Source organism: Phodopus roborovskii, unplaced genomic scaffold (assembly GCF_943737965.1).
Source record: "Phodopus roborovskii unplaced genomic scaffold, PHOROB, whole genome shotgun sequence".
In the NCBI taxonomy this organism is placed as follows: Eukaryota; Metazoa; Chordata; class Mammalia; order Rodentia; family Cricetidae; genus Phodopus; species Phodopus roborovskii.
In genome coordinates this window covers 45,532-68,145 of record NW_026126810.1, presented here as the reverse complement: position 1 = coordinate 68,145, position 22,614 = coordinate 45,532, and the positions used below count along the sequence as shown (strand labels likewise).

Sequence of the window (22,614 nt, the reverse complement as noted above, 5' to 3'; positions counted from 1 at the left end):
CCAATGAAAGTACTAGAAGCATACTAAACACAAATAGACTTAAATATTAAAAGTCGCCAAGGAACTTAATTATCAAAACACCTATCATACATAATGACAAGAGAACATTAAGAGCAAAACAATAAGACCTAGTAACATATAGAGGCAGACCTATCAAAATTGCAACTGAATTCTCCATGGAATCTCACAAGGCCAGATGGTCCTGGATAGATTATGAACAAATAATAAGAGTCCTCAGATGCCAGCCCAGGCTAAAATAATGTGCAAAATTCTCAATCACTATAGACAGCAAAAACAAGATATTTAATGTCAAAGCCAGATTTCCTAACCATATTTCCATAAATCCAGTCCTACAGAAAATTCTGGAAAGAAATTCTATCCAAGCAAGCTAACTACAATAATGAAGACATAGGCAAAGTTAATATCAGTTTACAAGAACCAAAAAGAAAAAGTGGGCGAGTATACTCACAATACCACCACCACCAACAATGAAACAAACAAGAATTAACAATCTATGTTCTTTAATTTCCCAAAATATTAATGGTCTTATTGCCTATAAAAACACACAGGCTAACCGAGTGTATAAGACAAATTCCATTCTTCCAGTGCATACAAGAAATGCATCTAAGTTTCAAAGACAGACATTACCTCACTGTAAAAGGTTTGCAAAATATCTTCCAATCAAAGGAATTCTAAAAGGAAGCAGGTGTAGGTATCTAAATATTAAAACGTTTAATTTCAAACCAAAATCACTCAATAGATGAAGAAGGTCATTTAATAATCAGCATGGGAGAAATCCATCAATGTAAAGTCTCAATTCTGAACATCTCTGATCCAAATTAAAAGGTACCCATATTCTTAAGAGAAACACTAGTAAAACTCAAAGCTCACATAAAACCTTACTCATAGTGGGAGATTTCACCACCCCATTCTGAACACTAATCAGGATTACCAAACTTAAGTTTAACAAACAAACACAGAAACTAACAAATGTTTTGTCCCACTTGGTTTTAGTAGTCATTTATAGAACATCCAATCCAAACACAGAAGAATATAACTTCTCCTCAGCTACACATGGAACCTTCTGTAAAACAGACTACATACAAGGCAACATAACAAACCTCAACAGATAAAAAATAAAATAAAATTGAATAGCCCCCTATATCTTATCAGATGACCATGATTTTGAGTTGGAATTCTTCAAGAATACAAACTGCAGACACCTACAAATTCATAGAAATTTAATAATGAGTAAATTACCATTCCCTGGTCCAGGAAGAAATAATGAAATAAATAAAAGATTTGTAGAATTCAATGAAAATGAAGACAGAACATACCTGAAAATATGGGACACTTTTAAAGCAGTTTTACAAGGAAAGTTCATTGCAATCAGTGCTCATGTGAAGTAAACAGATGATAGTCAAATTATATAATTAAGAGCTCAACTGAAAGACATAGACCAAAAAGAAACAAACTCACCCCAGAGGAGTACCTGCCAGTGAATAATCAATTTGAGGGCTGTAATCAATAAAGTAGGAACATGGAAACCAATACAAAGAATGAATAGAACAAAAAGTTGTTTCTTTGAAAAATAAACAAGATAGACAAATCTTAGGGGCGAACAAATCAAGAAGCAGAGAGAGAACATGCAAACCAGCAAAATCTGAAATTAAAATGGGGATATACGAACAAACACTGAGGAAACCCAGAGAACTTTCAGGTCATATTTTGAAAACATGTACTATACAAAAGTAAAAAAATCTAAGGGAAATGGACAGATTTCTGGATTGTTATCACTTATCAAATTCAAAACAAGGATAAATAAGCAATTTAAATAGATTTAGATCACATACTGAAATAGAAATAGTCATGAAACTCCACCAAAGCCCCCCCCCCAAAAAAAAAAAAAAAAAACAAAAACAAACACATAGACACAAGACCAAAGGACTTCAGTGCAGAATTCTACAAATATTTCATAGAAGTGCTAATACCAATACTCCTCATATTGTCTCACACAATAGAAGCAAAAGGTTCATAACCATTTTTAATTAGTTTTCAATTACCTTGATATGCAAGCCTCACAAAGACACAACTAAGAAACAGAATTACAGGCAGATATCCCTCATGAACAATGATGCAAAAGTATTCAATAAAATACTGGAAAATCGATTACATGAACACATCAAATAAGTCCTCTACCATGACCAAATAGGCTTCATGTCACAGATGCAGGGATGAAATTCTATCAATTTGATCCATCATATACATAAAGTAAAACAGAAAAATCACATTATCATCTCACTAAATGTTGAAAATGCCAGTGTCAAAATCAAACACCCTTTTATGATAAAGTCCTTGGAAAGAACAGGGATAACAGAAACCTACCTAAACATAATAAAAGCAATATACAGTAAAGCAACATAGAACATTAACCTATGTGGAGAGAAGCTTAAGAGAATTCCTCTAAAATAAGGAACAAGACATCTTTCCATTCTCTCCATAAATCTTCAATATTGTGCTTGAAGTTCTAGCTACAGAAAGAAAACAAGAAAAAAAAAGATCAAAGGGACACAAATTAGAAAGTAATAAGTCAATTTTTTACTATTAGCAGATGATATGATAGTTTACATAAGTGACCCAAAAAACTCTACCAATGAACTCCTACAGATGATAAATACCTTTCAAACAGTGACAGTACACAAGACTAATAAAAACAAACAAAAAAAAAATCAGTAGCCTTACTATATACAGAAGATAAAAGGGATGAGAGTCACCACCCTTTACAATAGGAAAAACAACAAATAACATCTTGGGGTAACTATAACCAAACTAGTAGAAGGCCTATATTACATGGTCTTGTGTCTTTAAAGAAGGAAATTAAAGAAGATACTAGAAAATGGAAAGATCACCCATGATCTTGAATTGGTAAGATAAATATAGTAAAACTCCAATTTTGCCAAAAGCAATCTACAGATTCAAAGCATTCCCAGGAAAAATCCTAGCACATTTATTACTTCACTGACCTTGAAAAAACAATACTCAACAGTATATGGAACAACAAAAGAGTCACAATAGTCAAAACAATGCTGTATAATAAAGGAACTTCAGAAAGCATCACATTCTCCGACTTCAAGCCCTAAGCTCTATTATAGAGCTAAAGTACCAAAAAGCGCACTTGATATTGTCACACATATAGAAAGGTAGACAAATGGAACTGAAAATCTTGATATTTACCAACACACCTACAAATTCCTGAGTTTTGATGAAACAGGAAAAATAATACAATGGAAGGAGGCAATCATTTTCAACAAATTGTTCTGGCAAAACTGGATGATGATATGTAGAAGACTACAAAGAGACCCATGTGAATCGCTATACACAAAACTTAGAACACATGGATCAGAGACCTAAACATTAGTCCAGCTGCCCTAAACCTCTTAGAAGAGAAAGTTCGAGGTACTCTTGAAGGAATTTTTACAAGAGAGTGTCGCCTCTACTTTGACCAGCAAAGAAAACACAACGTTCAGACTCTTCTTTAAGCAGTTTATTCAGGAACCTTGTATAATCTTCTGACCCAGGGGGCAGCCCAGCCCACAGCTTAAAAGCCCTTGGGCAGTCAACCCCAGAACGCCATGCGGTGAAAAACAAAAACAGACAGGTACATATACACAGAAGCAAGCCAGATTCTCAGCTTTTAGCCAAATATGGAATTGTTTAATACAGAGAGTACTCGCCATCGGGAAGGTGGAGGGCAGAAACCAGTGCCATCTTTAAGGTGCAGCACTTCGCAGCTCTCTACAGGAGAATTATTACTAGTCATAATACAAAACAGTGGGATCAATAATTAATAAATGGAACCTACTGAACCTGAGAGTCATATGTAAGGCAAAAGAAACAGTAGACAATGTACTGTAAAGAGGCTTTATGTCCCCATCAGTCCAAAAGTCTTAATGACTATATACACATATGTTGGGACATAGATGGGCATCACATTATGGGCCAGGTTATAGTTTCAGTCGTGAAAAGAGGGGAGAACAATGGAGGAGCCAGACCAAAGAGTTGCTTTGGATTTGGACAGCCAGGACATTTCAAAAGGAACTGCCCCCCGGGTGTGGCAATGCAATTGAGCCCTAGACCAGGGCTGTGCCCATGTTGCTGTAAGGGTCAAGGAATGTAGCAAGTTGGAGCAAGGAATGTAGGACAAAGACAGACACTCTTGGTAATCCTTTATTGGCTCAGGGAATCTGGAAGCAGGGCCAGCCTCGGGCCCCTCAAGCTCAGGTGTATGGGGCAATGGATACACCTGTAACCCACCCTATACAGATGATCAGATGATCCCTCAGAGAAACCCCTTTATGTCCAGGACCTTATCTGAGGTACCCCAGGAAGCGCAGGATTGGACCTCTGTTCTGCCACCCGTGCAATATTAACACCACAAATGGACACTCAAGCCTTGAGAACAGGAGTCTTTGGGCCACTTCCCCCAAGAACAATAGGGCTATTGTTAGGACACAGTAGTGCCTTGTTGAAAGGAATTAGAGTTATTCCAGGAGTAGTGGATTCAGACTTTCAAGGAGAAATAAAAATCATGTTTAGGGCAGAAATGGGGGTATTAATGATACCACAGGGTGCTCAGATAGTGCAATTGGTTCTTCTCCCTAGGTTCAAAACCAACAATCCCTTTTTAAAGGACATCAGGGGATCTGCTGGTTTTGGGTCCACAGGCCCCATGGGTGCCTTTTGGGTTTCAACTCTTGAACAGCGCCCCATGCTCACCCTTACCATACAAGGTAGATGATTTTCTGGACTTGGGGACACAGGGGTGGACTCCTCAGTAATAGCAAAAAAACATTGGCCACAAGCATGTCCTCTTCAGCCAGCCTCCACTCATTTACAAGGAGTGGGAACTGCTGTACTCCAGAATGTAGTACTCAGTTTCTTAAATGGTCAGATGATGAAGGACATACAGGAATTTTTCAGCCTTTTGTGTTATGTCATATACCTGTTAATCTTTGGGGGGAGAGATGTGCTTCAGGCCAAAGGAGCAGTCCTTACTACTGAGCCTGTTAAAAATATGCTGGCTGACCAAGGTTATGTACAAGGAAAAAGACTGGGTAAATTCCTACACGGTGACCCTCAGTCTGTTGCATCCAAAAATTTAATTATCAAAAGAGCCGGAGATCGCTCTGGGCTGGGAAATTTTCCCTAGGGTCTATTGCTATGCAGCCTGGTCCCATTTCTATTATCTGGAAAACTGATAACCCACTGTGGGTGGAGCAATGGCCCTTATCTATTGAGAAGTTACAGGCTGCACATCAACTTGTAAAGGAACAATTAGAGGCAGGACATATTGTTACTTCCACTTCCCCATGGAATACCCCAATCTTTGTTATAAAGAAAAAATCTGGAAAATGGAGACTCCTACAAGATATCCGAGCTGTTAATGATTGCATGTAAATTATGGGAGCAACACAACCTGGCTTTCCTTCCCCTGTGGGTATTCCTCAAGGCTATCATTTATTAGTTATCCACCTAAAATATTGCTTTTTTTTAGCATTCCTTTGCAACCTCAGGATAGTGAGCGATTTGCATTTAGCATTCCTTCTATTAACTTTAAAGAGCCCTATAAAAGATATCAATGGGTGGTCTTGCCTCAAGGAATGGCCAATAGTCCCACTATTTGGCAAATTTATGTATCATTGGCCATTGCCCCCATTAGAGAGAAATTTCAATCCCTATATATTATACATATGATATTCTTTTAGCCGGCCTGGATTCTAAGGAAATGAATGAGGCTTTTGGAGAATTGCAACATAATCTTCAATTAGCGGGTTTAAGATTAGACCCAGAAAAGGGGCAACAAGAATTTCCCTATCAATACCTGGGTCATCATTTGTTATTTTCTGGTATCCGTCCTCAAAAGATTACTTTAAGGCTGGATAATCTGACCACCCTTAATGATTTTCAAAAATTATTGGGAGACATAAATTGGGTTCGATCTAGTTTGGCCCTACCCACTGGGCAGCTTAGACCATTATTTGATATTTTACAAGGAGATTCTGATCCCACTTCTTCGCGCACCTTAACGCCTGCTGTGGGAGAATGTATACAGCTTATGCAAAAATGTCTCCAACCTGCACATTTAAATTATATTGACTATTCTCAGAACTTGATGTTATTAGTCTTTGCTTCAGGTATTCCCCTATTGCGGTATTTTGGCAAACTGGTCCTATATTATGGGTGCATGAACATGCAGCCCCAAGAAAGACAGTTAGATCTTATCCTCAGGCAATGCTTTCTATTATTCAAAAGGCATACAAAATGAGTATTCAAGTTTTTGGCAAGATGCCAGATGTAATTGTTACTCCCTATACTCAACAACAGATACAATGGTTTCAACAGTTTAATGAAGAGTGGGCACATTACTTGTTTTCTACACCCTGCTGCATTGATAGTCATTTTCCTTCCAGTAAGTTAGCTCATTGTTTTAAAAATCACCCTGTGTGTTTCCCCAAGGTTATTTCCCAAAATCCTCTGAAGGTGGCACATAATGTATTTACAGATGGCTCTTCAAATGGTTGTGCAGTAGTTGTTTCTTTTCCCATTATCAAACGCTCTATACTTAAAGTGAAGTCTGCACAATTCGAGGAACTAGCTGCAGTACAATTAGCCCTTCAAGATTTTTCTGATGAGCCATTTAACTTGTACACAGATAGTAAATATGTGTATTATATATTGGCTCCCTTAGAAACTGCTGCTTATATAGCTCCAGTCTCTCATGTACAAGAACATTTACTAGCCATACAAAGCCTACTATGGAGGCTCTCTCATCCAATTTTTGTAGGATATCTCCGAGCGCATTCTGATTTGCCTAGCCCTTTAAGTGAAGAAAATGCCATTGTTGATTTTAAAACTAAAAGAGGTAGTACAATCATAATGATCAGAGAATCTGGTTATGAAGCAGCCTGCAAAGCTCATACAACCTTCCACCTTAATACAGGGTCACTTAAATTCCATTTTAAAATTACTAGAGACCAAGCTATTGATATAGTTAAGAATTGGCCCCTATGTGCAGAGTTCTTACCTGTTCCACACCTTGGAGTTAACCCCTGTGGTGTCACACCTAATGATATCTATCAGATGGATGTTACTCATGTTCCTTCCTTTGGTCGACTACAATTTGTTCATGTATCTGTGGATACCCATTCTCATTTCATATTTGCCTGTATTCATACTGGAGAAAGGCTTAAGGATGTTAAGAGCCATTGTTTACAAGCCTATGCTTATATGGGAATGCCCAGACAATTAAAACCTGATTATGGCCCTGCTTATACTAGTCAAGGTTTTAACGCTTTTTGCAAAAATAAAAAAAAAATTATCTCACGTAAAATGGATATCCCTTATAATCCTCAGGGTCAGGCCATGGTGGAACATGCACATCTCACAATTAAAGCCTATCTTCATAAAACAAAACAGGGGGAGTTTACAGGATCTCCTCATAATCACCTTTCTCTTGTCCTTTATATTTTAAATTTTTTAACTATTGATGGTGCTGCTCGATCTGTGGCCAACAGGCATTGGGGCCCTGGGTCATCTGACTATGGCTCAGTTATGTGGAAGAGTGTCACTACTGCAAAATGGGGAGGCCCTGACCCAGTTCTAGTATGGTCTCAAAGGTCAGTTTGTGTGTTTCCACAAGATGCAGATAACCCTGTTTGGGTGCCTGAGTGGCTGATTCAACATGTGCAGAGGGATGGTGATTTAACAGCCAGAAAGAAGGTCTGATGGGTCTTCAAGAATCTACCTATCCTGATGCCAGTGGGTCTGAGTAGCCATGGGTCTGAGTAGCCATATGTGGCCTTTTTTCCAGACCATTAATTATAGTTTGGATCAAGTGGCTATAAATTTATACTTTTATACAAAGGACAAGAATTTCAATTTCATCTCAGGTACTGTATTCTGGTTCCATTCTTATTACTGTAAACAATGCTAATAATTTTGGAGGAAGTTTCAATTGTTCTCAGCAGGTCTGCCAAATGTAACAGCTGTTGCAGGGTCATACCCAGGTGTGCAGCACAGAGGATAGGAGATTCCGGGATCATGGCTGCCAATGCTGCCTTTACCACTGAAGCAACAGATTCTACCATAGCCCTCTCCCAATCTGTAAATCCTGCAAGCACAGTAGATCAACTATCAGGTGATTTGGCTTAAGTCTTAGCCACCCAAATCACACTTTATTATCTAGTACAAACTGGCATTTTTAAACTAAATTTACAAACTAACTTCCTATAGGAACACTTGAATTTTTGTGAGAAGCTCATATGGCTTCTTGTTCTGTCTTTCACACATATCTGTGTTAATTCATCATTTTCTCCAGAAATCCTGGAGTGATCAGTTTTTATGTTATACACATGCTTTAGCCATACAGGTCATTAACATCTATGAAACCTGAGTGCCACTTGCCAATGCAGAAAGCTTTTTACAAGGACTTCAACTTGTGGGCAGATCATTTGGGTTTGTAGGCCTTGCACTTGGTGCTATTTTGCCATAGCACTAAAGAGGCCCGGGCCAACTTTCTAACAAGACAGATACTGTCTTTGACTCAAGAGAAAATGCCTCTGCCCACATGTGGCTGAACAAACTATTCACCAGTGAAGGGTAAGGCAGAGGGGGCAAATATCTAACCTAAGATAGGAAGGTTACGGGCCTGGGTGACCTCTCCAATGATGGGTAAGGAATTATGCTGATGTTCTCTGCCACCTAAGGCAGGTGTTAGTTTATATTACAAGAAAGGGGGACCTGTAGGGCCCTGCATGCACCCCTGAGGCGCCTTGAGCTAGCCTGAAGCTGTTGGCGGGAACTCCTTGCCCCAAGGCTTTTGTTGGTAGTCTTCCCATTTTGATGACACACACCTGGTGACAACACACAACTGGTAGGTAGGAGCTAAGCCTAACCTTCCTATAATTTTTCTATTGTGCTGTGAGTCAGTATTTAAGCCCATTCTTTCCCCACTATTATTATTGTTGTTGTCATTGTTGTTCGTCTCCACTGTTATTGTTTCACGGGTTCTTTCCCTTCTTTTTAGTTTTATTTTTTCCTCCTTCATGTTTTCTCCCTGCACGCCCTGCCCACGCCTGTGTCCCCCCTCACACACATGACCTGGCCCAAGTCAAGGAACAGAAAATAACAACAAACAACTGAAAATAAACATGCATATCATACATGTAACATAGGTGGAACAAGTGCAAATATGTAACCCACATATATAACCCAACCGCCAATGTATCGACCACGTATTTATTTCCCCTCCAACCCCAACCACACCCTGGTAAAGCAAATAAAACATGTTATGCATGTGAATTCATGTGTTTACTGCATGTCCTCATGTTAATTACATGAACTCGTATGTAAACTCTGAGGGCTCCTACGTTTGCTGCAGTGGCTCAGATGTTGCCCACATGACTTCGCATGCTAGGTACATGCTAAGTATGTGACACCAATGCAAACTACCCAGTTACACATGCTAGCTACATGGGATCTCACAGTAAGTACATGAAGCCATAATGTAAGTACATGACCATGTATGTAAGTACATGAATACCATGTTGTGCACATGGGCTCACATATTAACTACAAGGGATCACATGTCAAATACACAGGCTCACATGTTAACTACACGGGCTCACATGTTAACTACATGGACCTACAAGGCAAAAACATGACCTCATAAGTCAACTGCACAAACTCACATATCGAGAGGCTCACATGTCAACTATACGTGCTCACATGCCATGTACACAGGTTCCAATGCGCACTGCACTGGCTCACATGGAAACACCATGACTCCATATGTGAACTGCATGTAATGGAGGCGGCACCAGCCGGGATGTCATGTGTACACGCGACATACATAAGTGTTGTGGAGCTGGCGCATTAGGATCACAGAAGCCACAGGCACGACATGCGTGTAAAACAAACGACAAGCATGTAAATCACAGGGACTTCATTTATTCAGCTACATACATGTGTGCACACACACCTGTTCACCAGAAGCGGCCCTCGCAGCACAGGAAGCTCATGGCGTCGCAGAAGCCATCATGGTACAGGGACTCCAGGCTTCCAAAGAACAGCGGGAAGAGTGCTCGGGCCAGGCGGGCAACATTGGCAGTGGAGATCTAGGCGGGGCCGGAAATGAGTGTGGGTGGAGCCAGAAGTGTGTGTGGGCTGGGCTGGAAGTGAGTTTGGTGCTAGCATGCTGTGACAGGCGTGGCCACGGAAGCCCCACACGGCTCACCTCCACGTCCTGTCCAGTCACGTGCACGCACGAGCCAAGACCTTGGCCAGGGTCGCGGGGCGAGATGTCATGGCGTCCACAGAATGGGGACACGGTGAGGGTGCAACCTCCAGGGGGCAGGGGGGAGGCTGCGCGATCTGCCCAGGGCTGGGGAGATGGGGGGCCAGGGGACATGAGAGGAATGGCCACAATATACACGCGTGTTCGGGGTCACATGTTACAGACACGCGTGACCACACCCACCCACCGCCCCTTACCGCCCCGCCCACCTGACCCTGGAACTCCACGGGCTTCAGCCCTGAGTAGATGGGGACAAAGCAGCTGGCGAGAAGGACCTGCACATGAGGGGAAACATAGGACACGCATGAGGGGAAACGTGGGACACACATGAGCAAAAACAATACACGTATGTGCAAACATGCAACACGCATGTGCAAACACAGATGAAACATACATGTAGGAAACACTGAACATGACACATTCTTACACTTGCGGCCCCGCCCCCTCACCTGTACGAGGTCCTCACGGGTCGGGAACTGGAACACAAGGCGGTTCTGGAATGTGTTCACCACAGTCAAGGACACATAGAGCCGGCCCTGCACCAGGACATGAGCATGGGCTGGGAGGATCCGTTCCAGGCCGTCCCTGATGGTGCGGGGGAGGGGGGACACATGTGACCTGTGACCCCTAACATGGGATCCACAGGCGTGACCCACAGAATGTAACATGTACCTGTAACATGTACCATGTGACGTGTGCCCCACCCCATCCCCCTTACCCCCCCCATGCACCTCAGCCGCTCCATGAGGTGGAAGCTGGGTGTGGCCGCGCCCAGTGGTTGCTGCCTGGCATCCTCGGCCAGGCTGTGTGCGAAAGCCTGTGCAGGCCTGTGGGAAGGGTGGGAACCACACACGTGACCCCTGACATGTAACATGTCACATGTAACATGTCACATGTGCCCCGCCCACACTCACCTCCAGCTGCTCAGGGGAAGTCAGCAGCACTGCTGCCACCAGGGCCCCGCCCGACGCCCCTGCTTAGCCCCTGACATCACCCAGCAGCCCCGCCCCATGTGCCTACAGCCCTGCAGCCACGCCCAGGTGGTAAATGCCCAGGAAGCCACAGGCCCTGAAAGACAGGTGCAAGGGCGGGGCTATCCGGGGCGGGGCGGAGCCTATGGGGCGTGTGGGCGGAGTTTCCGGGGGAAGGATGGGGTCACGTGAGGAAAGGAAGCCACGCCCCCTCACAAAAAGAATGACAGAAATGGGGCCTCTGTCTTCACTGCTGCTCTCTGGGGCTACGTTTCCCAGGAGGCTGCGCGCTGGACCTTGCTCCCTGTGATGTCACTGGCCGACGACATCCCCTCAGCTTCCCACACTGTGGAATTTTCCCCGCAGTCTCGGAGCCCCGCCCATCTCAGGGTGGAAGGGGACTATGATTCCCAGCATCCTTTGCTACGCCTACAGTGGTCACTGTCTGTGTCCTCACTGGTGCGCCAGCGCCCTTCAGTGTCCTACCAAGATGGCAGCTTCTCTGCATGAAGCCTCTGTTCCCATGGCCACTGCCAGGAACTATTACTCCCTGCATGCACTGCAGGGCCTGGCCGGGCGGTCGCTCTGTGTGTGATGGCACAGGGAGGCGCCTTCTCCCTCAGCATCTGCAGCAATGGCATCATTGCATTCTTTCTCACAGATTTGAGGAATAAAATGAATGAATAAAGAGATAATTTCTCATAATTCACCCCTAGAGAGATAACAAAATGATATCAACATTGATATCAAGAAATAAATAAATAATGAAATCACAAGAGACAGTTTAACACCAACACGGTGGATGCAGACTCCACTCTTCCTGGAGTAGAAAAAGACAGATTTGAATAATGAAATAATCAGATAGTTAGATCGTCTGTCACACTTGAGTCACACAAGGTGGCACCAAACTTCAGGGTTCCCAGATTATATAATGAAACAATTTAATAATTACATCTTTAAATATGTAAGTTGTTGAACTTTTTTGTATCATCAATTCCTGGGCAGACTTGCCAGGTATGGAAAAGTATGCTGTCATCACGGATTTTAAAAATTCCATAGGTTAATCGTCAGATCATCATACTGTCTTGCCTGAAGAATTCTGCTGGCCTGGCATCATGACCAGCACCTGAATCTCTGTTGTGGTGTGGCAGGACCTGAGATAATGGGCCCAATCCTGGCGTAGCAGTAGTAGCCAAAATGTTGATATCAGCTGAAAAGATGGCAGCAACAGGGGCATCACCAGCATAGCTGAGAGAGAGATGTTCTTCCGTGTTCTGGGTCATCATCCTTTTGCCAGGTCTTGGTGATGGTGCCGACCTCCTTGTGCCACTACTTCTTCTCATCGTAGGTCACAACTGATGTGAAGCTGTGGAGGAAGAGCAGGTAGTCAACACCCAGACCACCATGCCGGCCTTGGTGAAGTCCTTGTACTTCTCAGAGGGCACCATGCAGACTTCTGGACTCTTATCACCCAGCATCCCTAGTACTCTGTGAGATGCATAGATCATTCAGAAAATGCTCTACCCATGTCTACAACTTTCCTAACCTTGTCCCTGACAGATATTTGCACCCTAATCATAATCGGTGATGGCATTCTCTGTCGTTTAAATAATTTAAAGAATTAAATAAATAAGTCAGTAATAGCTAACTGTCACAATAAAGAGGTTATGTAGCATTTAACTGGAAGGGAAGCATGGCCAGACTCCAATCATGAAGGAGGTCATCATCACCAATTGAAACAATGAAACATCGCAGAGTTGAGTCGTAAAATTCAACATCATGCACACCTGAGAAATTACTGTAGATCAGAAATTACATTTGTTCCCAGAAACTCAACTTTCTGAATCACACCATTGTTGTGGGTGGTAGGTAAATGGTAATAGCACTCTGATCACGTATTGCTGAATGAAGATCCCCATCACCTCTTTTTAACAGTTTCTAAACTTTGTGTAAATCATGTAAGAAAACCTGAATTTTGAATGAGATGTTCATAAATTCCAGAAGCCAAACTTACAGTTTATCAGTGAATGTCCCCACAAAACACAAAAGCAACCCTGTGATGCACAAAGGTGTCACCTGGTCTCAACTTTTCCATCTGGCAGAAAAAATTTTCTGTATACGAAAACTAGAACTTTATGGCACACCAGGCTTTAATGTTCACTGTGACCTATTTGTGACCCCTTGAGCAGCTTGTAAAAGCCATTTTCTATTGGATGAGGATGGGGCTGGTTACTCTTTATAAATCAGGGGTGTCTCCTTTATCATGTTTTGGAGATAACTGTCTGCACAAGACTGGAGATCAAATGTGTATTTTAGTATCCTAATCTGTAACAGACCTGGTTACTGTACTACTCATCTTTGGGTTATTTTTTAGGCATCACTCCCTCAGCTAAATTCTATTTTGTGTTACTCAGTATCCTGTAAGAATTGGTAAATATTTTGTAACAACAATTCTAATTTTTCTCATCATAGCTTATTGGTGGAGGATTATCCAACACAAGAATGTCATTTATGTATGACTTTAGTGGCCCATGCCTTTAATCCCAGCACTACGAAGGCATAGGAAGGCACATCTCTATGAGCTTGGGGCTAACCTGCTCTACAGAGCAAGTCCCAGGTCAATTTCCTAACCTTTACAAAGAAACACTTTATTTGAAACAAAAAAAAATCAATAAACCCTGGCACAAAAAGTATAAATTAAATAAATATTAAAAAATAAATTAAATTATTGCCATTTGCAGGATATACCAAATTGACTCCAAATGGGGAATCTCCCTTAGCCTACAGCCATGGGAGAAGGCCCTACCACAAAGGGCAGATTGTGATGATGCCTCTTGGTAGGCTGATCTTCCTAGGGAGTGGATAGGGGATGTGATGGGGGAGAGGGGCCTGTGGGGGGTATAAGAGGATGGGAGGGAGAGGGAGCTGGGATCTATAAGTAAAATAAGATCTTTTTATTAAGATTTTTAAAGTACAATATAAATAAATATAAATATATAAAGAAATAAAAAGAATGCCATCTACAGTATGTATAAAATTAACTCCTAATTCATCTTATACTGAAATGTTAGATGTGAAGTTAAGAACATCTTGAATGCACTGGGCAAACTGTGCCCCTCCATGTACTGATACTTCCCTTCCATATTCAGGAAAAGCATGTTGGTGTTGACTACAAAAACGTTTACACACAAAGCTCCCTTATTGAAATGCATTCCTCTTATTAAGCCCCAAAATTAAAGTAATCACATTCTGCACCCTGATCTGCATAACTTCTAGGACTACATGGGATCTCATGGAAATTTGAATGAGTCATTAGGTTTCCAACCAGTCTCAGGGAGTCCCTGCCTCACAGTCTCTGCCTCTAAATACCATCCTCTTCATCTTAGGATAGCATTCCCTTGCTTACCATTCTATGTCTTCCTTGCTCTTCCATGCTCCTCACAGTTCCTACAGCAGCACTCACAGCAGAGCAACCAATCCAATGGTGCCTGCTGTGCTATAAAATCAAACCTGCAGCATGGCTCCAAAAATTTCCTGTAAAACCTTAGATTGGCCTGTGGGCCCAGATTCCCTGATTGGCTAGTGAGTCTTGGTTGACAAGAGTAATTCCTCAATGGTTAGAGTGTTCTTAAAGCCAAAGCAGAAACATGCATTTCTTTCTTTTATATTTTCTTATTTATTTATTTATTTATTTATTTATTTATTTTGGTTTTTCAAGACAGGGTTTGGCTGTGTAGTAATTCCTGTCTTGGAACACACTTTATAAACCAGGCTGGATAATTCAAAATCTTAATTATTATTATTATGATGAGGAGGAGGACTGAGGAGGATGATTATGATTACAACTATAACTACTACTACTCTTGTCATTTTGTAGTAGATTTTTCTCATTAATTAATTTTTTTTTCTTTATTGATTTTCCAAAACAGATTTTCAATACTGGCTGTCCTGGAACTCTATCTGTAGATCAGGCTGCCCAGAATATTAAAAAATTAAAGAGACTTTAGGAAATAAAAGGTGTTTGTTCTATGGCTTCTTGCTCAGATCAGAAGAACTGCAGATCAATTGGAAATTACATTGTACATATAGACCCCAGAGTTTAGAACAGGTAGAAAGAATGAATAGAACCATTAAGGTGGCTTTATCCAATTTAACGCTTGAAACTGGCTCTACAAACTGAGTACAACTCCTGACACTAGCTTTCTATCAGGCCAGCAATGCCCCAGGCCCCCATGGCTTAACTACCTTTGAAATCTTATATGGTAGCCCACCACCAGCTATTGAGTTTTTTGATGCCAAAATTTCTGATTTTGCAAATACTCTCTCCATGCAGGCACATCTCCGGGCCTTACAGATAGTTACTCCAACAAGAGGTCTGGAAGCCTCTGGCAGCTGCCTACTGAGAGGGGGTGAAAGGCACCCCCAACCTCATTCCTTCCAGATTGGCGACTTCATCTGGGTCCAGAGACATCAAACAAAGAATCTAGAGCCCTGCTGGAGGGGCCCCTACACTATGCTCCTGACAACTCACACCACCTTGAAAGTAGACGGGATTGCTGACTGGATACATGTGTCCCACGTGAAGGCCGCACAACCAGAACATCGGACACAGAACCAGGCCCGCCTGAACCAGCATGGAGAATTCAACGACAAGGATGGTTTAAGGGGTTCAGTACCCTGATAGCCACCATCAAGGGACTGCTTATTATATTTCTTTTAATTCTCATCCTTGGTCCCTGCATTTTGAATAGACTAGTACAGTCCATGAAGGAACGCTTGTCAGTTGTTCAGGCCCTAATTTTTACCCAGCAGTACCAGCAATTAAAATAAATGGAAACTGAGGAACCATGAATAAAGGGTTTTATTCAGTTAACAGAAAAAGGGGGAATGAAAGACCACCCCCACTATACATATTGCCTGTTTGAGCTGCTCTTGCCAACTTGCCAAGGTCAAGTTATGGCATAGTACAGGAGGGAACCAGATAATCCTCTCATCTGATGCCAACCAGATATCTGTGGTCTGCAGCTTGGACCAAAGCAAGGTCAACAGGATTGTATCTGGGAACAGAAGGTCCTGGGAACATTTTATTCAAGACCACTAGAATGCTGAGATATTCATAACTGAATTCTTTGTGCAAAAGCTGAATAAACAACTCTGTCCTTGGTTAACCACAATTGCTTTATTTAGATGGACTAATGAAATCCCTGTAAACATGCTTCTGCTTCCTTAAGCCTGCTTCTTGCCACCCCAACCCTATATAAACTACATATGTTTTAACCAAGGCACACTCAGTCTCTCGAGGGACTGTGGCATCCTCAGGTACCTGTGTATTCAATAAACTGCCTCTTGTGCTTGCATTCAGTGGTCTGGTCTCGCCTTTTGGGGCAAGGGCCTCTCAGTGATAGACTCCGTCTCCTTGAGGTCTTTCACCTCACAGTCTCTCTGACCCCAAATACCATCCCCTTCATCTTAGGATAGCATTCTCTTGCTTACCATTCTATGTCTTCCTTGTCCATGCATGCTCCTCACAGTTTCCTACAGCAGCACTCACAGCATAGCATCCATTCTAATCGTGCTTCTTGTGCTATAAAATCAAGCCTGCAGCATGGCTCCAGGAAGTTTCCTGAAAAACCTTAGATTGGCCTGTGGGCCTAGATTCCCTGATTGGCTAGTGGGGCTTGGGTGACAAGAGTAAATTCCTCAATGGTTTTAGAGGGCTAAAAGAAAAAGGAGAAACATGCATGTTTTTATTGTTTATTTATTTATTTATTTATTTATTTTGGTTTTTCATGACAGGGTTTCTCTGTGTAGGACTTCCTGTCTTGGAACACACATTGTAGAACAGGCTGGCAAATTCAGAATCCTAATAATTATGATGATGATGATGAGCTGGAGGAGGTGGATGATTATTATGATTACTACTCTAACTACTACTACTACTACTACTACTACTCTTGCTGTCATTTTGTAGTAGATTTTTCTCATCAATTAATTAATTTATTAATATTATTATTATTTACTTTATTGACTTTCAAAACAGGTTTTCAATACTGGCTGTCCTGGAACTCTATCTGTAGATGAGGCTGCCCAGAATATTAAAAAATTAAAGAGGCTTTAGGACATAAAATGTGTTTGTTCTATGGCTTCTTGCTGAGATTAGGAGAACTGAGGGTAATTTTCACCTGCTTGCCACAGGCACATCAGAAACCATGAGAAAAATCATGAAACCATATCACAAACAAGATGATACATTTTCCCCTGACAGACATCTGGGTGATAGCTCCATTGCATTGTGAGATTTAATCCTGAAATTAGTGAGACATTTTTGAGAAATGAATAATAATAAAAAGTGTTTTCATGATAACTTGAATATTCAGAGAGAAAGTGGCTGGGAAGAATGCCTCTATGAGCACTATAGTGAGCCAGCACAGCTTCCACATTGGACAGGTGAAAACAGAGCTGCTTTATTCAATGTTCTCTACCTGAGCAGGAATGGAAGAATCAGCCCACTGTGATTGTTGAAAGTGGATTTATTGGGCTGTCTCGGAAGCTGAGGGCCACATACTCTAACAATGTCTGCCTAACAATGTATATTTGAAGAATTCTGTAGTTGCTTGTTTTATGAGTCTAGATGTCTTAGCTGGTCTTCATCATAAAGGAGTATTTCAAAGAAATGCTTTCTAAAGCTATTAAAGGCATAGACTCAGTAGGATCCATATGGCATCAACTTTGTGGAGCCTGTAAGATATGTCTGCAACTATGATGGTATTTTGTGGTCCTTTAAAAAAAATGAAGCTCCATTTTATTCATTCACTAAACTTAAGCCATCAACCAAAGTTAGGGCAATGCCAGAGGACTTCTATTAATATGTATAAATGGCTAGTTGTAATTGCTTCCCATATAAAATGCACTCCATAACTGCACATACTATCTGCCTTCAGGCACTGTATAGCTGTACTTACTCCCTGCCTGAAGGGTGTGTGTAAACCTGACTGGTCCCATATCTATTGTTATTTAGATGGGAGACATTCACCATCAAGGCTCATGCATCTTGTATCAGGAAAGATAATGTCTTAAGTACAATAGAGTTCCTGCACAGAATCCCAGACACTGCCCATACTGTGTGGCAGTGGTTTACATTGGAGCTCCTACAAGAGAACCTGCAATTTCATTTCATGATAACAGCTGTCCATTATCACCAAGAAATATCTAATCAGGCATTTTGTAATTCATCTAAAATTGATTACAGGCTCCACAATGCTAATTTCCACCAATGGAAAGCACGAAATTGCTCCTGTTCTTTCTGCCTCCCACCTCTTTCTGCACAGTGTCTACAACAAAATCAAAGCTCTTAAATGAACTCAATTCTTTCATGTTACTCTCTTTAATTGCAGTCCCCAATACCAGCCACAGTGTTTGGTAAACAGTCAATAAATGATCTGTATTTGCTTCTCAATGAACACCCAAAGCCTCATGCTGAAGGATTTGCAGTAGTTCCTTCCAGGCACAGGGTAGTACAAGCACGATTAAATGTGATCCATGCAATTTTCAATTACCTAACCCTGTGTGCCATGCACCAGCTAAATATAACCTTCCAAAATTTTGATCACACAAATCTAGTCTGTCTTCATTCATGTAACATGAATTAATACACCCTGAGGATTAAAAAAATCACTGAATATGCATTAGTTAATATTTTTTTTATTGCAGTGTATAAACACAAGCAAATTCCACAAGTCTTTTTTTTTTTTTTAAGAAACAGTTTCTATGTGGCTTTGGAGTCTGTCCTGGAACCAGTCTGGTCTAGAACTCACAGAGACCTGCTTGCCTCTGCCTCCTGAGTAATCCTCTCCCAGTTAGGGAATCCAACCCCGGTCTAACCAGTGACAGGCAGGGATGAGATATTCACCACTATTCTATCCAAGAGAGATCTTATATAGAAGACACTTAATTGGAGTGACTCACAGTATGAGAGGTCCAGTCCATTGTCATCATAAGAGAAAACATGATTCGAAGAAGAATGTGATTCTAGTTTCATCTTGATACACAGGCCAGAGGACGTCAAGTTACACACTTGCTCATATCCAGCACACGGAAACCCTGAAAGCCCATAACCAGTTAAACTCTTCTTCCCAAAATGCCAACCTAACTGCAGCAATGCCCCACCGTCTAATAGTACCACTCCCTATGACATCATTGGCCCAATCACACTCAAACCATCATATTTCCTGAAGCAGGGCCCTTTTCATGATAGTAACTTAAGCAGCTGACTATCTACCCTGTTTCCCCTTGCAATACACACACACACACACACACACACACACACACACACACACACACACACACACTGTTCATTTTACTCTATTCTGAAGACAAAAAGCATGCTACACTTGATTTTGTTTTTCCTGTAAGTGCAATGCATGGTTGACTCCATGATGTAAATGGACAATTTTTAAACACTAAGGACATAATTTTTCATCTTCTGGTATTTTGAGATCATTTGTGATTTTGGAGTGGGTTATATTTTAAATCAAATTGCAGTGTTACAGACTAATGAGTCCTGTTTATTAAATATTTCTGTAAAAATAATTGGTTTCCACAAATAAAGTGTTTAAGATGCTTGGTCTACAAACAGGTACTGAAGGAATACATTCACTTATTTAAGAAGGGATAATCAAGAGATCAGCAAAGACAGTGCCCTGGAAGCAACAAACTGGGATTAAGAACTCCTATGTCAAAAAGAGTGAGCTTGTCTCAGAAAACTAATTCTAAAAAGCTGGAAGTGCAGCTGTTGTAGATTTGCCTTTCCAGTGAGAAATAACTCCATAGACTTAAGAGATAAATAAAGAATATCTCTGTAATGATAGCATGCATACTTTTCTGGCTAATGGGCAAAGGGGACAGAGCATAAAACAAATTTGCTGGCTGATTTTGAGACAGGGATTTTTGGGCAATAGCCTTAGTTGTAGTGAGACTAGCTCTGTTTATGACACTAGTCTCAAACTCACAGAAATCTGCCTGCCTGTGTCCCCTGAGTACTGGTGTTAAATGCAAGCACCACCACAACCTGGATCCTAAAACAGACTTTAGCATTACAAAGATACTTCCATTTTTAAGTTTTTCAGGGTCTTATTACAACTGACACTTTGAAGAATTTAAATAGTAATAAGAAACAGAAAGTAAGGCCAGGTGGTCAATTAAAGTATTCAACAGAAAACTTAGTACCATAATTATTTAATAGTACATGAGTAACATGAAACAGAGGTTCACACTTCACTGAAAGGGCTTGGAGTAGAGGTGCCAGAAGATAAGGAAAAGAGGAAAGGCAGAACAAAGAAAAGATAAAACCTGGAGAAGTGAGGTCTTGCTTAACCTATGTCATATTCTAAGTAAGCTTCTTATGAGGAATAGCTTCCTGTTCCATCCTTTCAGGGGGAGATGGAAGAAATGGGAGACTTTTAGAAATTCAGTAGGAGCTTTCTTTCAATGTGACCAGCTCAAGAGAAGACTACTCACGCATTGCATCATGAGGAGAACACAGTGCATCTGGGGAACTTTAGTAATTCCACAGCTCACTTGGGACAGATAACCCCAGCACCATGTGGTGTGAATAAGTGTTCACAGGATATGAAGCAACCCACCACAAAGGCCCTGGATTCAGACAATTGAATTCTCTCCTAAGCATCTTCATTATGTTAAAGGAGGGGATCTACTTCACTCTCAATACCTGAGGGTCTAAGTCTAGGTCGCCAGGCTGATACAGCCTCTGCTAAGCTCATTAGTGGGTTTGAGAAGAAGCTATGTTCCTTCTTTTTGAGTCAGGACCTAAACAGATGTCTTGCTTGCTCAGTAAACCCCTCAACACAACAGTGTTTACCTTTTCAAACAGTTATCCTCTGGGCTCATCTTGCCCACCTGGCCAAAATATGATTTTCTCTAGAAGACAACTGGACCATCTGGCAGACCATTCCAGTAGTTCCCCCTTTATCAGCTTGAGAATGACTTCTTCTATGATATGAGGATGGGCCTAGGGGCTGTTTGTAAATCAGGAGTTTCTCCTTTGACATGATTTGCAGCCAAACTCCTACAGAGACATATAGGGATACAAAAAGAGATGATTGTTACATAACTTAACATTGAGTTCAGGTGAACTGAATTTGCTATTTACCTGGTTGTCACAGGCACTTAAAATCAGGAAAGAGAAGCAGGATCCAGATGACAAAGAAGGTAGTAGCTCTTTCTCCTCCTAGAAAGCTGGTAGATGGCTCTAAGAATGTAGGAGTTTTAGCCTTGAAACTCGGAGCAAATGCTTGGAAAATGAACAGTAATGAAATCAGTAGTCTTTCTAGAGAGTTGAATAGTTGGAAAGGAATGAAACTAGGACATTAGTATTTATGAGCCATATTGTTAGTCAACACATGTTCAGTACCAGGTTAAAATCAAAAGAAAGCAAAAACTAACTGCATAATTTGAGGTTCTCTGCATGAACAGTGATGGTAGGATGAATCTCTCCATACATGTAATACATGGATTTATTATAATGTCTCATAGGCTGTGGTCCAGGTAGTTAAAAAATGGCTGCCTAACAATGGGAGTCTGAAGACTACAGCAGTTGTTTAATTCACCAGGGTTCATGTCTCACCTGTTCATCATTATACTGTTAAAGTCCATAGAAGAAAGCTCTAAAGCTAGTAAAGTAATAAACTTGGTAGCCATAGCTAGGGCAAGCAGAAACAGGGAGAGCCCCCTCCTTCAATACCCTTTATACATGCAGGATACCACCAGATGGTGCAACTCATATTAAGGTGAATTTGATTCTTCCTTATGTGTTGTTTTATTAATGTATTTAATTTTTGATTACTGACAGCCTCCTTAGTTCTGATGTTAAACATTTGCACTGCCACCAAGTAGTTAAAGATGTATCTCATCATCTAATTCCACATAATGCTTCCTTGAGTGGCTTTGACAGGTCTGGAACACATTCTGACTTCCTGTCCCATCTGAAATACTATATGGGAATCTATTACAACTTAACATGGGTATAGAGACCTCAAATAACAACTATTGTCCCTAAGATATTATTTTTCCTACCATAGGTGGTCTTGGCCTTTTTGGTGAATATCTCCTATCTTAAAGCAATATATTTGGGCCCATACAGGCTTATACACACCCTTCAGACAGGGAATGTGTGCCATTCCTTAAACCAGATAATATGTGTAGTTATGGAATATCTTTAGTATTTGGGGAAGCGATTCCTATTTGCTCTTTATACATATTAATAGAACACCT

General features: G+C 41.2%; 1 pseudogene; it reads right to left on the bottom strand.

The window, feature by feature from the left end:
* Positions 1 to 10,043: 10,043 nt before the first annotated feature.
* On the bottom strand, positions 10,044 to 11,966 carry LOC127214604 (patatin-like phospholipase domain-containing protein 4; annotated as a pseudogene).
* Between the last annotated feature and the right edge of the window lie 10,648 nt (positions 11,967 to 22,614).